Genomic DNA, 10,986 nt, shown 5'->3' with positions numbered 1-10,986 from the left:
AGATGAGGGTTGGAAGGGACTTCTGCAGGTCATCTAGTCCAACCCCCTGCTCAAAGCAGGACCAACACCAACTAAATCATCCCAGCCAGGGCTTTGTCAAGCCGAGCCTTAAAAACCTCAAAGGAAGGAGATTCCACAACCTCCCGAGGTAACCCATTCCAGTGCTTCACCACCTTCCTAGTGAAATAGGTTTTCCTAATATCCAACCTAGACCTCCCCCACTGCAACTTGAGACCATTGCTCCTTGTTCTGTCATCTGCCACCACTGAGAACAGCCTAGCTCAGGGGTGGGCAAACTTTTTGGGCCAAGGGCCACATCTGGATGGGGAAAATGTATGCAGGGCCGGGACAGGGGGTTGGAGTGCAGGGTGCGTTAGGGAGTGTGGTGTGCAGGAATGGTTTCAGGGCAAGGGATTGGGTCAGAAGAGGGGTGTGGGTATATGAGGGGGCTCAGGGAAGGGGGTTGGAGTGCAGGAGGGATGCAAGGTGCAGGCAGGGGGCTTAGGGCAGGGAGTTGGGGGGTGGGGTGCAGGAGGGGTTTGGGCTCCAGCCCAGTGCCGCTTACCTAAAGCGGCTCCGGGGTGGCAACAGCATGCACCAGGGCCAGGGCAGGCTCCCTGCATACCTGCCCTGGCGCCCAGCAGCGCCACTCCAGGAAGCAGCCGGCACCACGTCCCTGCACCGCCCGGTGGGGGGCACAGGGCTCCGAGCGCTGCCCTTGCCACGCCTCCATTTACCTCCCCCAAAGCTCCCGTTGGCTGCAGTTCCCCCTTCCCTGCCAATGGGAGCTGCAGGGGGCGATGCCTGGAGGCAAGGGCAACGCACAGAGCCCTCTGCCCACCCCGTCCCCCCGGAGCCCCAGGGATGTGGTGCCGGCCACTTCTGAGAGCGGCGCAGGGCCTATGGCACCATGGGGGGCAATCCCAGGGGCTGGATCCAAAGCCCTAAGAGACTGGATCCGGGCCACAGTTTGCCCAACCCTGGCCTAGCTCCATCCTCTTTGGAACCCCCCTTTAGGTAGTTGAAGGCTTCTATCAAAGCCCCCCTCACTCTTCTTTTCTGCAGACTAAATAAGCCCAGTTCCCTCAGCCTCTCCTCATAAATCATGTTTCCCAGCCCTCTAATCATTTTCGTTGCCCTCTCCTTTCTGTAGTGGGGGGCCCAGACCTGGACCCAATACTCCAGATGTGGCCTCACCAGTGCCAAATAGAGGGGAATAATCACTTCCCCCGATCTGCTGGCAATGGTCCTACTAATGCAGCCAAATATGCCGTTAGCCTTCTTGGCAACAAGGGCACACTGTTGACTCATATCCAGCTTCTTGTCCACTGTAATCCCCAGGTTCTTTTAGCCAGTGGGTCCCCAGCCTGTAGCGGTGCATGGGATTCTTCCGTCGTAAGTGAAGGACTCTGCACTTGTCTTTGTTGAACCTCATCAGATTTCTTTTGGCCCAATCCTCCAATTTGTCTAGGTCACTCTGGACCCTATCCCTACCCTCCAGCGTATCTACATCTTCCCCCAGTTTAGTGTCATCTGCGAACTTACTGAGAGCGCAATGCATCCCATCAGCCGATCTTTAATTAAGATGTTGAACAAAACTGGCCTCAGGACCAACCCCTGGGGCACTCCGCTTGATACCGGCTGCCAACTAGACATCAAGCCGTTGATCACTACTTGTTGAGCCCGATGATCTAGCTAGCTTTCTGTCCACCTTATAGTCCATTCATCCAATCCATACTTCTTTAGTTCCTTACTTTGTTGTTCTATTCCTTCCTTATCATTGTTTCGGATATTAGCATTCCAGGTACTGGTTTGTGAAGGTACTTCCCTAGCTTGTACTAAGACATAGAGCAAATGTACCTTGATTTTGCAAGTTTCCTACCTGCTTGTGCCAAATGCTTACTTCAGCAAATCCAAGGAGTTATGGGATTCTCAACATAAGTGAACAGGATTACGGTATAGGCCAGTTTAGGCTATATCACTCTTACAATATTTGTGCTTAACGCAGACTAATATATAGTGTGGATACAGGATATATGATGACATGCACATAGAGAGAGATCTATGGTAGCCAGCATATACGAGTCACTAGTTCCTTCCACCCCCATCCCTAGAACTTTAAGCTTCAGCTACAGGCAACATGCCTGGGAGTAGTGTTCTTGGTATATGGTATGTGAGTGCATGCATCTTCTAGCTGAGCAATTACAGAGATCAGACGAAGGGCCATCCAATAGCTAAACGCAGCAGTGGGCGATACATGCCGAAGAAAAGAGTGAGCCAAAAGGCCGGTAGCTGTAAATGGGACATGAGCAGGGCGCTGGAATTAGGTGTCGGAAGGCTACGCTGGAATGTATAATTCATATACAGTGCTGCCTATACAGCCATGTAACATCAGAGTTGTTGTGTAGAAGATACCGTTGCGTTTGGGGGTCTTCACACAGACACGTGGGCACTCTTCTCCCCTGTGTTCATGTTCTCTCTTTATTGGTGGAATTTAGCGCTGTTGGAAGGTGTCCAGTGGACCGTACTGGAGGCTAAAGTCCTCTGTTCATGTAACAGGTAACACATGCTTCCCCACCGGTGTGCCCCTCTGCATATCAGAAAGCTGTTCTATATGTGGGCCTCTGTGCTGACACTGCCCTTACAGGGAACCTTTTAGCCTCTCTTAGGATGGCACTTTTATGGCATGGATCCTTGTCTGCTAGCGATCTGTTTGTCTGCTACTCTCATCACCAAAACCAGCATTCTCTTCAGCTGGGATCCTCTGCGGGGCTCGAGGCAATGATACCGTGGGAAGCATCAGCTCCTCTCAGCCCACCTCTTTGACTCAGCAGTCTGACCTGCCTAGAGGGGCTTCCTTGGAGTTGGGGGAAGCAGGTGATGATGCTGTAGAGAGAAGTTGCCTCTCTGCCCCTGCTCTCTTCACACCTTCAACACATGTTGGTCCTCAAACATACGGAGCAGAGGGATTCCCTTGAGGCCAGGGGATGTAGCGTTGTGGAGCTGCAGCTCCCTCCATCCCACTGGATCAGGCTTCCCACCTCTTGTGGAACCAAAGACAATCCAGACCTAAATATTTTCTGCTTGGCTCAAAATGTATTGCCACTTGCCCTTGACAGCCTGGCCCTGATGGCCCGTGAGCACTGTTGGGCATATGTCTATCACAGCCTAGGCTTTTGCTGTGTTGGGGCGGGGGAGCAGGGGGAGAGGGGGCTGTTGCAAACAGACTGTATTTGATATTCTGTTTCTCTAGGAATGAGACAGCTACACTAATAATCATGTTCTTCCAGCCCCAGCAATAGCTTATGCTGTGAGAATTAAAGTGTGTAGTGTCCCGTGTGCTCCCCCATCTGTCACATCACAGTCTTGAGTGATTAATGTCTGCCTGCATTTACAAGAGTCAGAGTAGAGCCCGCCTTGGGAGGCCACAATGCTGCAGGCCAAGGGTTTGAATCCCAGTGGTATATGTGCCTATATGAGCAAGCACGACACTCTCCCATGGACCGTCAGTGTGCTGGGAGAAGGTCCCCTGGGGCTGAAGACGGAGGAGAGGAACAGTCTTACGATAGGCTGCTTCTGAGCCCTGCTCTACACTGGGGTTTGGGGGGGGGAAATCGATCTAAGTTACACAACTTCAGCTACGTGAATAACGTAACTGTAGTCGACGTACTTAGACCTACTCACCATGGTGTCTTAACCGCAGTGAGTCGACTGCTGCCGCTCCCCCGTTGACTCCGCCTGTGCCTCTCGCAGAGCTGGAGTACAGGAGTCAATGGGAGAGTGCTTGGAGATCGATTTTTCGTGTCTAGACTAGACACGATAAATCGATCCCCGCTGGATCGATCACTGCCCATCGATCCGGTGGGTAGTGTAGACATACCCTGAGTCACTGAAGGCAGTGGCACTTTAATACTAATATTAATAATAATAGCTAGCTCTTATATGCAGTGTTGTTGTAGCCATGTCAGTCCCTGGATATTACACAGACAAGGTGGGCAAGGTAGTATCTTTTATTGGACCTAGTTCTGTTTGAAAGTCTGTGTCTCTCACCAACAGAGGTTTGTCCATTGAAAGCTATTAACTCCCCCACATTGTCTCTCTAGCACTTATACAGCACTTTTCATCAGTAGATCTCCCATTGGCATCAATGTAAATATCCGTTTGGGAATAAGAAAGACAAAGTGGGTTTGGGAATATCTTCTATTGGTCCAGCTTTTGTTGGTGACAGACAAGCTTTCAAGCTGACACCAAAGTATTTCCTGGCTCGCAGACTCGCTGCTCGTTGGAAAATGATAATACTAATGATATCCTACATCCATGGACCACCTGAATCACAGAGCACTGTACGAGCTGGACATCTGTGGGAGCAACTTCACCAGCCATGGCAATATAAGCCTCTAACCTCATGTACCAATAGGCAAATATTCCTAAATTCAGGGGATCCCCTAGGTATTATCCTAATTCAAATATAAGACTCCTCCTTTCAATTTTCCAGATCTTGTGCTCCTCCCTATGTCATCTCCTTACCTGGAACTGTCTTCTTGGGGTAACCTCCCCTTCATCAACTCGGAGAGGCTACTACCTTCTCAGATACCCAAGCAGCAGCCAGTTGGGCTGCTCACCACTCTCTCTTTGTGGGCAGCAGGCAATAGGCTCATCTGTCCCTTAAATTCTAGTATGGGGCTGAAGGTATTAACCCCTCATCTTATTAGACTGTAAACTCTTTGGGGCAGGGACTGTCTCTGTGTCTGTAAAGCACCTAGCACGATGGAGCCCGATTCTTGGTTGGCCTCTAGGCACTATCATAATAAATATAATAAATAATAAGGCTGCAGTGGAAACAGGAAACTCCCCCCACCCCAGTCCCACAACTGCTGCCTTTTACAGCCATGGGACTGAGACAGAGAATTTACAGGGTCTCTGGGTAGTTCCCCAATGCATTCATTAAGGAGGCTGGGCAGGCTTCACCATGTGATGGCCTTTGTCTGAATATGGGGTAAGTTGACTTCCGAAAAAGACTGAATTTGAGAGGAGACTAGACCAGATAGCTACTTAATGGCAATGATGGGGAATAAAGGCAACTGTGTTGTTGCCCAGAGACCATAGACATTTAGGTCAGAAGGGACCATTATGATCATCTAGTCTGACTTCCTGCACAACGCAGGCCACAGAATCTCACCCATCCACTCCTGAAATAAACCTCTCATCTATGTCTGAGCTATTATTGAAGTCCTCAAATCGTGGTTTAAAGATTTCAAGGAGCAGAGAATCCTCCAGCAAGTGACCTGTGCCCCATGCTGCAGAGAAAGACAAAAAACCCCAGCGCCTCTTCCAATCTGCCTGGAGGAAAATTCCTTCCTGACCCCAAATATGGCGATCAGGTAAATCCTGAGCATGTGGGCAAGACTCACCAGCCAGATACCTAGGAAAGAATTCTCTGTAGTAACTCAGATCCTGCTTTGGTCCTGCTTTGACCAGGGGGTTGGACTAGATGACCTCCTGAGGTCCCTTCCAACCCTGATAGTCTATGATTCTATGATCCCATCCCATCACAGGCCATTGGGCTTCTTTATAATAAACAGTCAAAGATCAATTAATTGCCAAAATCTTGTTATCCCATCATACCATCTCCTCCATAAACTTATCAAGCTTAATCTTGAAGCCAGATAGGTCTTTTGCCCCCACTGCCTCCCTTGGAAGGCTATTCCAGAACTTCACTCCTCTGATGGTTAGAAACCTTCATCTAATTTCAAGTCTAAACTTCCCGATGGCCAGTTTATATCCATTTGTTCTTGTGTCCACGTTGGTATTGAGCTTAAATAATTCCTCTCCCTCCATGGTTTTTATCCCTCTGATATAATTGCTCTCTCTAAATATATCTCCCCTCAGCCTTCTTTTGGTTAGGCTAAACAAGCCAAGCTCTTTGAATCTCCTTTCATCTGACAGGTTTTCCATTCCTTGGGTCATCCTAGTAGCCCTTCTCCGTACCTGTTCCAGTTTGAATTCATCCTTCTTAAATATGGGAGACCAGAACTGCACACAATATTCCAGATGAGGTCTCACCAGTGCCTTTTATAATGGTACTAACACCTCCTTATCTCTACTGGAAATACTTTGCCTGATGCATCCCAAGACCGCATTAGTTTTTTTTACGGCCATATCACATTGGCAGCTCATAGTCATCCTGTGCTCAACCAATACTCCAAGGTCCTTCTCCTCCGTTACTTCTAATTGATGCATCCTCAGCTTATAACTAAAGTTCTTGTTACTAATCCCTAAATGCATGACCTTACACTTCTCACTATTCAATTTCATCCTATTACTATTACTCCAGTTTACAAGGTCCAGTTCCTCCTGTATGATATCCTGGTTCTTCTCTGAATTGGCTACACCTCCCAGCTTTGTGTCATCCGCAAACTTTATTAGCAGATTTCCACTTTTTGTGCCGAGGTCAGTAATAAAAAGATTAAGTAAGATTGGTCCCAAAACCGATCCCTGAGGAACTCCACAGGTAACCTCCTTCCAGCCTGACAGTTCACCTTCCAGTATGACCTGTTGTAGTCTCCCTTTAACCAATTCCTTATCCACCATTCAATTTTCATACTGATCCCCATCTTTTCCAATTTAACTAATAATTCCCCATGTGGCACGGTATCAAACACCTTACTGAAATTGAGGTAAATTAAATCCACTGCGTTTCCTTTGTCTAAAAAATCTGTTACTTTCTCAAAGAAGTAGATCAGGTTGGTTTGGCACGATCTACCTTTTGTAAAACCATGTTGTATTTTGTCCCATTTACCATTGACCTCAATGTTCTTTACTACTTTCTCCTTCAAAATTTTTTCCAAGACCTTGCATACTACAGATGTCAAACTAACAGGCCTATAGTTACCCAAATCACGTTTTTTCCTTTCTTAAAAATAGGAGCTATGTTAGCAATTCTCCAGTCATACGGTACAACCCCTGAATTTGCAGATTCATTAAAAATTCTTGCTAATAGGCTTGCAATTTTGTGTGCCAGTTCCTTTAATATTCTTGGATGAAGATTATCCAGGCCCCCTGATTTAGTCCCATTACGCTGTTCGAGTTTCACTTCTACGTCGGATATGGTAATATCTACCTCCATATTCTCATTCCCATTTGCCATGCTACCATTATCCCTAAGCTCCTCATTAAAGACTGAGGCAAAGTATTTGTTTAGGTTTTGGGCCATGCCTAGATTATCCTTAACCTCCACTCCATCCTCAGTGTTTAGTGGTCCCACTTTTTCTTTCTTTGTTTTCTTCTTATTTATATGGCTATAGAACCTTTTACTATTGGTTTTAATTCCCTTTGCAAGGTCCAACTCTACTTGACTTTTCGCCTTTCTCACTTTATCCCTACATGTTCTGACCTCAAGGGATGATTGGCTTGCACCAAGTGGTAGATATAGATAGATTTTAAACAACACAGGGTGAGTATCCCCAGCCAAGGGCTTTATCCCCTCCTCCCTCACATAGTGCTCCATACAAATGCTACCAGGACCAGCACTATACTATACGAGCTCAGAGGAGGGAATGCCTCCTCCATTTGCTTGGGTGAGACTGTTGGGGCTCATGAACCCTGCTGGCCTGGTGTTTCCAGAGGCTGAAGTCCTCCATTGCTCTACAGATTGGGCTGAGCAGAGGCAAACACAGTGCAGCTTCTTGCTGGTTTGCCACAGCCCTGCCCTGGGGGACCACTGACCAGGATGAGAGGATAGTTTTCTCCCAACAGCCTGTTCAGTCCTTGATCTCTTTTGTGAGACTGTCAACAAGGACACCACATGTAAAGGTATTTTTTTATGGGGACACCTGTCCACTAATTCCATTCATATAGGGATGGAACAGCTGTGAAATGGTAATCACTTTGTCACAGCTACCCATCTGACCTGGACTGAAACAGTCAAGTTAGGGTCAAAATCTGCTCTCAATTACACAGGTGCAACCACCATTGGCTTCCGTGGGAGCTTACACCCATGTAACTGAGAGTAGGGTTTCCTCTACAGGTCAACCTGCCTGTCAGTCCTGGCCACCCGCCAGTCCTGCAAAGCCTGCCATTTGCTGAATGCCCCGTCTCCCTCCCTGCAGTAGCCTGGGTCTGCTCTGCAATTTTTCATGCAAGAATTGACCGACTGAATCCTGGGAAGTCACGTGGCCTGGTAGGTGTTATTAGCCCTGCAAATAGTCCACAGAAAGAGCCCATACAAGCCTGAGAACACACACGGGACTGTAAATGCAGTGCGATTTGCTCTCTCCCCCAGGAGAGTGTGCTACTCATTGGCTATAGCAGCTGTATGTGATTAATTTAAGTAATTTAGCACTCTGCGATTCACACTGAGATGGAGATCGATGATTTGGATGTTTCCTGCGTTATTACTATCATTACAATTACCTCCCACAGACACTTGTGTTCATGTTAACGAACCAGAGGCCATTAGTTTCCCCGTCCACCACCTCTACATACTGTGAAGCTGTGAAAGGGTTCCTCCTCTGTGACCAGATCTCATTGGCTGTAACACACGGGCAGGTGAGTTTACAGTACACGAGAAAGAATCTGTTCCGTGTGCCTCCAGGGAAGCTTATTAACCTTACAAAAAGTAAATGATGCCATGGGCTTGATTCTGATCCCACCCTGGTGTCAATCAGGCTGATTCCAGTGAGGTCAGTGGAGTTTCATGGGAATAAAACCAGTGCAAGTGAGAGGAGAATCCAGCCCTGGACGCAAAAAGAATGGTGTAATTTACATGGCAGGTATGAGCAACTTCTAAGCAAGGGGGGAAAAGAGCAAGGGTGTATAATTTATGCCGATTTTTCATTCAGTGGGTGCGTCCCGCAGGGGGAAAATTCAACCACAAAATCAGTGTGAGTTGTGCCAAGGCTGGATTTGCCCCTCAGTTTCTGTCCTAGCAGAAAACAAGCAGATCACTGGCATTCAAACAAGAGTGGGAACCCACAGAGGAAAAAAAAGGCAATTTATCCCAATCTCTGTCAGCCAAGAGGCTGCAAGAATAGGACATGCTAATGCTCTATACATGGATCACAATCAGTTGGCTCCTGCTGAGAGAACACTGCATTTTTTTCCCTTCAGCAACCAAAATGGTCTTGTAATAAAATGCTGGAGCCAAGTCCAGCCCAGGTATGAGCAGCTGCTAATCTTTTGCCTTTGACACAGCTACACCCTCTTACAAGATGGCTGATCGTGATTCCATGTCCAGCCTTCTGAATGACCCATCTGAAACATGCCTTCCAGAGCCTTTCTTGCCTGCCTTTTGCACAATTTACAGTGTCATGCAGTTTTGAAGGCATGTGACTGTAACCCCGTGTTTGCCTGTTAAACATTTATACAAACATAGGAACTGACTTCACAGATCTGACCAGGGGACCAGCAACATAGTTCCAACATCAGTCACTCACAGATGCTTCAGAGGAAAATGCAAGAAATCCTAAACTGCAGTGTGTCCCAAACGGTGGGTTGGTTCTAGATGGGTCATCACAACCAGGGTTGGATTAACCCATCACTGGCCACGGCCTAGGCAAGCACACAGCTCTCCCAGACCAGTGCAGAGGGAAGGCATTTGGGGAAGGGAGGGTGGGGGATGGGTTGGAGATCAAGCACTCACCCCACAGCAGTGGCTCCTGTCCCATGGGCTGGCTCCCCACTCCAAGCATTGTGAACTGGCACATGGGGTTACAGCACCCCTCAGGTCTGGCCCAGCTACCTTTCCATCATGATTGGAGAGAGGGTGCGATCACCAACGCCGTCAGGTCTGGCCTAGCTGAAAGTTTGTACTAGGTCACAATGTCACTGACTCAAATTTGGTACAGCTGCCCCTCCATCATGACCAGGTGTGGGAGTGAGGGCCCTCTGCCAAACTGGAGTGGCGCTGCAATACTGTGCGCCAGGTCACTATGCCCAGAGTGGATAGCCAGGCCCACCCCCACAGGACAGGAGCAGCCACTGCAGAATGATGACAGAACAAGGAGCAATGGTCTCATGTTGCAGTGGGGGGGAGGTCTAGGTTGGATATTAGGAAAAACTATTTCACTAGGAGGGTAGTGAAGCACTCGAATGGGTTACCTAGGGAGGTGGTGGAATCTCCTTCCTTAGAGATTTTTAAGGCCCAGCTTGACAAAGCCCTGGCTGGGATGATTTAGTTGGGGTTGGACTCGATGACCTCCTGAGGTCTCTTTCAACCCTAATCTTCTATGACTATGATGTGTGTGAGGTGGGCTCACTCTCCAAACACCCCCACTCCCAGTCTTTCCACAGCAGACTGGGATTAGGGTTGCGGTATCAGGGCAGAGGGTGCAGATATTGTTGGTCACAAAAAAGACAAAATGCTGTTGGTGGGTCACCTGCATAAAAAGTTTGGAAACCCTTGTTCCAATGGATTATCTTGAGTAAAGGGGACATTTCTTCCTATCCCCAGGCACTTAGTATTTGGATTATGCCCTGAATCATGACTTTTATATCCCTTATGTATTTTTTATCCTTTTTAATGTAACTGTGGTGGTTTTCTTAATCCATAAAAGTGTCTAATCCCTCATTGACTTCTGTTAAACTCTTGGCCTCAGTGCCATCTTGTTCCAGCAAGTTCCACTGGTTATTGTGCGTAATGGGGTTTTTTTAAAATGTTTCCATGTATCAGTTTTAAATGTACAGTCTTTCAGTTAAATTGAATGTCACCCCATTCTTGTATATTGAAAAAAGGTAAATGGGAGCACCTCATTTCCCTTCTCTGGCCCATTCATTATTCTGCACATTGTCTAGCATATTCCTGCTTATTTGTCTCCGCTGAATGAAAGCCTTTCCCAAGGGAGTGACCAGAACTGAACACTCTATTCCAGGTGAAGTGTATATGGCATGATCATATTCTGGGTTCTATTTTTCATACCTGGTAATGTTTGTTTGGATTGTGACTGCCACTGCACCCTGAGCAGATGTCTTCATTGTGGTGCAGAATGG

Source organism: Caretta caretta, chromosome 2 (genome assembly GCF_965140235.1).
Source record: "Caretta caretta isolate rCarCar2 chromosome 2, rCarCar1.hap1, whole genome shotgun sequence".
NCBI classification, from domain to species: domain Eukaryota; kingdom Metazoa; phylum Chordata; order Testudines; family Cheloniidae; genus Caretta; species Caretta caretta.
This window is presented reverse-complemented; position numbering follows the sequence as displayed.